General features: G+C 40.9%; 1 protein-coding gene across 1 annotated transcript in view; it reads right to left on the bottom strand.

Moving 5' to 3' along the window:
• The window catches only part of RFFL (ring finger and FYVE like domain containing E3 ubiquitin protein ligase), a 63,665-nt gene extending 56,904 nt beyond the window's left edge, over positions 1-6,761 (bottom strand). The window contains exon 1 of the mRNA XM_037808840.1: positions 6,623-6,761. The gene's annotated coding sequence lies outside the window, so the exon portion shown is untranslated. The remainder of the gene's footprint in view (positions 1-6,622) is intronic.

Below are 6,761 nucleotides of genomic sequence, written 5' to 3' on the forward strand. Positions count from 1 at the left end.
CAAATTAGAACACACCCTTTGCCCAGCATTTTCGAATAACGGCTTCTGCTCTGGTTAATCTTCTTCCTCACGAACCACGTAAATAATAATTGAACATGGTTTAAGAGGGAGTTTAAGCCAACCTAGCTGCAAATGGCTATGCACCCACCAACTCAAGATCTGGGAAAAGGCTGGAAAGTCGACAGAGGATAAGGCTTGGTTATTTCTTAAGCAGACATCTTAATCATTAAGAAAGTTAAAGCCACAGGAAGATTTGCAGAAAATGCTGGTGGGACAACACGCTTTCGTAATTTAGGATAAATACACTGATGCATGTGCCACTAAATCTGTATACATGTAATATAGTACTGAGACTGGAAAGGTTTCAAAGAAAGTTTCCCAAAACAAAGGAAAAGAGTAAAACAAGAAGTGGGTGAGGTGAGAGGAGACTCTCAATTTAAGAAAAGCTTTTTTCTTTTTCTTCTTTCAAGTCTTTTTAACATAATCCAGCAGTTGCATATAAACAATGGTGATGATTACTAACGAACTGCATTTAACCACTTAGAAGCCGGCAGAGGTTCCACTTGACCCAATTTTCTGTGTGTTTCAGGACGGCTAAATCGCTTATTTTTAAAACTGAATAAGATGGTTAAATAAATGTTTTAGCAAACCCAGTTAGGCTTCCCTTACTCTTAGAACTGTCTGGTGGAAAGAGCCAACTGTGCCAAGGAGACCTGATCACTCCACCACCAAGGAGATAATGAAACCACATCTTTATATGCAAATTTTGGAAAGGGATGTAAATGTTAAAACTAGGAGATGTAGGTTTCATCTGTAGCACAGCAGAGGCACAGCTTTAACAAGTCAAGTAACAACTCAACAAAATAAAAAAAGCTCAAATTCAGCACATGGATGTTAGCCACTGAAAAAGGCTGCTGAGAGAGCAAAGAAGGTTTTGCTGTATATTTCTATAGGAGAGGACAATGGAGAAATTACCAGACCAAGGTCACTTTCCATTTAAAAAAAAAAAAAAAAAAAGCAGTTTTCATAGAGAAAACCTGTGTAGGTCACAAGTCCATGAAATCAGCAGCCTGGTGAGAATATCTCCGAACCCTGCAAGAAATTAAGTATGGATTAGAGTAATTAAATGTAAAGTCTCCTTGAGAGCACCTTCTGTTCTGAAGACTGAAGCCATTCGCGGGAAACATATCATAGAAAAATTGTGAAAAGGATTTACCAGGCATCACAGTCTTTCCACTTTCACATCAGGTCTGCAAACTCTATGATCTAAAAAGAACAGAACAGCGATTTGGTGAAGGAATTAAATAATCCTGCTTATCGGAGAAAACCAACACCATTCTCTAGTCTGCAAAAGTTCATGTGTTGGTGTAACTGTAATATATTCAGCAGTTTCCAAAAATTTCACTCATTTCCTCAAAAGAGACTTAAGAAAAATATAATCACAGCGTAAAGGCCAAACGTTGTCTCTTCTGAATGCTTAAATAGCCAATTATGTGTTTTAATACATTAATTCTATAGAGAGAAAGACTATTAACAGGAAAGTTGAATAAAAACATCTTAAAAAACGTGCCCTGGGGCCTGAGTCCATTCAACAGACAATAAAATTCACTGCTCAAGAAAGTGGTTTTATGCAACATGTAGTATTTTAATTTCCCAGCTGCCAACAGAAATATATAAGGAGCAGAAATTAAACTAATTATGTCAGCAGCACAGTGAACAAAACTTTAATTGTCTTACACACTGGTTAGACATTTGCTGAACAATACAAAGACCCTTGAGAGTTGGAACTTCTTTAGAATGTAAATGATTCCCAATCAATATGATAGAAATTAGTCTACTTAGGCAATAAATATATTCATGGTTTAGTGTAAAAATTCAACAATCATAATTCACTATAAAAAATAAATGTATAAGACAATGACCTCTAAAATGGTTTTAAATCATTCTCTGATTTACATATGCTGTATCATTAATAGGCCTTTTAAGCCAGTAGTGAACTAATCAGCTTTTTTAACATCCTGCCACAAAAGAGCCTATTCATTCGGCTGGGAGACAGGTGTTAGCAACCAGCAACCTCTTTTAGTCTCCTATTCCATGGGCCTGGCCTGTGATTACTGTGGCATGCATGATTGCCAAGTAGAAAGGAAGGGCGCTTGAAAGAGGGAAAGGGAGGAGGGAAGAAAAGAGAAACAAAGAAAGGAAACCAAAAGGGAGGAAACAAGGGAGAAAGGAAGATGAAGCAAAGACGTGGATGTCAGATTTTATTTAACAGGGCCAGCATCAAAGCCTCCTAGCTTGATCTAAGCTCCTGGGCTACTGCCCAAACACATACAGCACAATTTGGATAATGTTATTAATTTATTACTGCAGATAGAAACTTTGAACACACGCCAACACCCCACTCATTATTTTTTAAAAAATTTAAGTGTTGTTAATCGTCCTACAACTCATTCTTCTTTCTCATATTCTCTAGTTCTTAACACTGCTTCTCACCCTTTCACACATATCCTAAAAGAGCCGGCTGAGTAGGTATTCCTGGAAAGAAATAAAGAAGAGCAGACTTAGAAAGACACTTTAAGCCTGCGGAATAAAAATGCTGTGAGAAAGTGGGGAAGGAGAATAATTATTGAGTTGTCTACAATGTACAAAGAAGATTCTTTTTCTCTTTTAATACTCACATGCATATTTTCTCCCTTCTAATCCACACAACAATCCTACCAGATGTTTTTATCTTACATGTGAAAATGAAGTGCACAGAGAGATTGAGTAACTTGCCCAAGGTAGCACAACAAGGAAGTAGGGGAGCTTGGATTCAAAACCAGGGTAGTCTACTTCCTAAACTGTTAGGCTTCTCCCAAGCTTAATTCCCTAACTAGCCCAGCTACTGCCCCGATTCTGTTTTAACTCAGATGGTTCTGTATTTCCACAATTTTTCTTCTCTTTATGAACGCAGCAAAGGACCTCTGACTAAATTTTATTGACTATTTATTCAGCTTCCATTATTTTCAATAAGGGCTTCAGTTATTTAGAAATGAAACATCTGGCAAGTTGGCTTTGTTTATTTTAAAATCCTATATACGGAGAATTCCCAGGCATTTCTCCCATCTAACACTGACCATAACTAGATTTGACTACCTGCTCAGACCTCCAGCTGTTTCTACATTATCATCATTTGTCCACTCATGAGATAAAAGGAAGCTACTCTCACCAAGAGCCCTATCCTTTCATGACTCTTGGTAAAGTAATTTACATTAAAGTTATAAAAGCTCTTTGTTATCTGTCAGGACTAGGAAATGGGCTATTCTCACAAATCAAACATCCTGGATAGTACAATGATGCCATTGGAGGGACTACAAATTTATAAAGCATTTCAGTGCAATAAACAGTGGTTCCCAAACTCTGGCTGCATATCAGAATCACTTGGGAAGCTTTCTGGAAATAGGTGCAAGGGTGATTTTTAAAATGTATATTCCTAGTCGTCACTTATCATTCAATCAAAATCTGCAGGAGGTGGGGCTGGGAAATGTGTACTTTTAAAGAACGCCTGGATGACTAAGTTGCAAGCTGCTGGGTACTGATCTTCAAGGAGTGGCTGGCTTTTGGGAACTCCTTGCAATATAAACCCTAAAAAGGCTAAAGCTGCACTGAATACAATGTAACCTTCCTTTGACGATTGAGGAGGCTTTTCAGATCTCTCACACCTCTACTAGTCACTAGTCACATTGTACTAGCAAAATCAGAAAGTTAAGGAAGGGTTAATGATTTCAAAGATTTTGTACTTGTAGAAAGCTGGAAACAACAGCTTTTGTTTTACTATCAGATTCAAAGAGCTGGTTTTCCCCCAGAGAAAACGCAGATTTTATGCTTGCTTTGAAAAAAGGAAAACGTTTCAAAACATGCACTAAGATTCTCTTCATCAACTACTTAGCTCCAATTCAGAAAATTAACAGGCCAAAATGCAAAACAAATGTGGAATGTTCAACCCGAATAATAGAAAGCAACAGAAGAACTTCATGACAGTCTCAATGAAGAGGATAATAGGCTTAAACTAAAATGGCATAACAAGATTAGACAGAACCACGGTCCTGACCATGACAACTGTTAAATCCTGTAAATAGAGAGGTTGATTCCTACCCACCCGAGATGGCTTTCATGGGAGATATGAGAGGATATCCTACTACAAGCCCAATTCGTTTTCGGATTTAAAAACTCTGTGAATAATTATAAAGTCACTAGAACAAGAGTGACCAGACCATTTCCCTATTAAAGAAATGGGAGTTTGTGTTTGCATATGAATATTGTTCTTTTTAATTGCCAAAATCTTCTTACATAAACACAAATAACCATAACCAATAACCAGTAACCAAACTAAAATAATAACCAGTAGTCATCACCAAACCAGTTGCCATTACCAAACTAAGATAATAATGAAGCAGCTCCCCCTCCAGACTTCACCTATAGCAATTTAAACTCTAAATTATATCTGAGCTTTGTATTGAAAGGGTTATGAGATTCCAAGGTGCACAAGGTTAAATCTTTCCTTCCAAAACATATACACTATGGCCAGTACAACTATGATACAAAAGTCTCTCATCTATCACTAAAACAATAGCATTTTTAGAGAAACTGTTAGAAGAATAAAAATCAAGGTGGAATTAGTCCCCTTAACACTCCTTAAGACTTCTGTTAAGTATTTTCATAAGTCCTAAGGATGACCCTCACAGACGGGTGTGGCTGTATTAAACTGTATAAAATTACATCACAATGCATATGGAATTAGGAAACAAAACGTGCCCCTTTTTTGTTGTTGTTGCTGTTTGTTTTGTTTTCTTAAATGCTGGTCACTGGAAATGGCTTTTCCACTGCCATTTTAAGAGCCGATATAATAAGAAGAGCAGTCCTATTATATGGTGCTAAACAGAGTTGTGTCAACCTGCTTGGCCATGAGAAAGCTTGAAAACTAATTTCTACAGTCTCTCTTTTTTGTGTGCATTATTTTCACAGTTGGTTGAATTAGCTAGTTAATTTAGAGGATTTACCAACCCTTGATCCCAAAGTAAACAGTCAGGATAACAACCATCTACCTGATCAATAGGGAAGTTTTTAGTACATTGGTCTTAGTCATAAGATACAGACATTAAAATGTGCCTGTGTGTCCTATATTACATTTACATTTTTCAAGCACCAAGCAAGCTTTTATTACCTAGCCCTGCCACATCAATCTACAATTGTTATGTGCAATACCCACTGCATTTTGAAACTAACACCTCTAAATAAACTGTAAGTCATGAATTGTATTCTAAAGTCCAGATTTAGGAAATACATGTTTCAGAAACACTTGCCATCAACTAGTTACTTGAATGTGAAAGACAATGCAATCAGGGAAAAGGAGAAAGAACTTGTCAAACGTGAAATCTCCTGAACAGAAAGGCATTATCACTGCCAGCTTCCATCTTATGTAACTCCACTCTTTACAAACTCAGCAGCACCACATTGCCTGCTTACTCCCACTCCTAGGAAAATGGTACAATAAATGGACAGCTTTGGCCACTTTCAGTAAACTGAACTATCATCTGAGGAATCACAAGGCTCCCCAGAAGATTTAACAACTGTGGTTATGGGAAATCTAGCCTCCAAACCACCTGTAAAAGGAATGCATATGGAACTTACTGCTTTCTCAGAAGACAACATACACCTGGGGACGTTTGTTCATCACATCACTCTGGACTTTAACAAGGGTGCAAAGTGACAGTTGTGGGAAAAGCCCTATTTCTAAGCTAACAATAATCCTTCCTTGTGGTAGACTGGGAGGAGCACGCATGGCACACTCTTCCTTGATTACACAGCATTTTTCCCCCAGAACAAAGAATAGACGAACAAAAAGGAGAAAATATACTGTTGTCCGTACCTTCTTCCGCCAGCCTCAAATCAAGCTCTGGGCACAGATGCCGCGGAGGCTCTTGGCTCCCCTGATCTAGCCACACTTCCTCATGCCTGCTCCAATGTTTTTCATGGACAGCCAGATGAAGAGGTCCCACTTCCTGCTCTGTCTCAGTGGGGACCTCACACACCTCACCTCAACTGAACGGAGGACAACTCCCAGGAGGAGCGGACCCCGGGGATGGGGGGGACCACATTCTTAAACTTCTCCATCAAACCCCTTCTCTTCCAAGAAGACCACCGGGATCCTCCACTAGGAACTGGGGACAGGCTAGTTCCTTTAAAAGGGGGCAGGCAGGCCGCCGCGGACCTGCCTTGGTTTCCCCTGCCATGCAAAGAGGAATCTTTCCCCCACACGCCAACTAGACCTGCCGGTCTGTAAGGCGCTTGGAGATATTTGAAGTCTCACGTCTCGTATTATTGCCCCCGTGGGTGGAATCTTTTGAGGGCACTTTTAAAGGGCAAGTGTGGGCTGCCCTGAATGCTGACACTTCCCGCGAGGAAGGGGCTTCCCCTTCCCATGCAGGGCAGGAGAGAGTCCCAGGCCGCACTCCACACAGCGGAGGCGCCCCCAGACCCCAGCTGGGCGGGACCGGAGGCCGAGCGCGACCCCTGTCTTCCCACCGGACCCCACCGCAGGCCGGAGACCCAGCGAATCCCGGCGCCGCCGCCGCCTCCTCACCTGCCGCAGCCGCCCGCCCGGCCCGCACCTGGGAGGGGAGGGGCCGGATCCGGGCCGCGGACGCCTCAGGCAGGCGGGCTGCGGGATCCGCCGCAGCGGCGTCTCTGCGGCTGAGGGGCACTGGGGGGCGGACGCGACA

This window comes from Choloepus didactylus, chromosome 18 (assembly GCF_015220235.1).
Source record: "Choloepus didactylus isolate mChoDid1 chromosome 18, mChoDid1.pri, whole genome shotgun sequence".
In the NCBI taxonomy this organism is placed as follows: domain Eukaryota; kingdom Metazoa; phylum Chordata; class Mammalia; order Pilosa; family Megalonychidae; genus Choloepus; species Choloepus didactylus.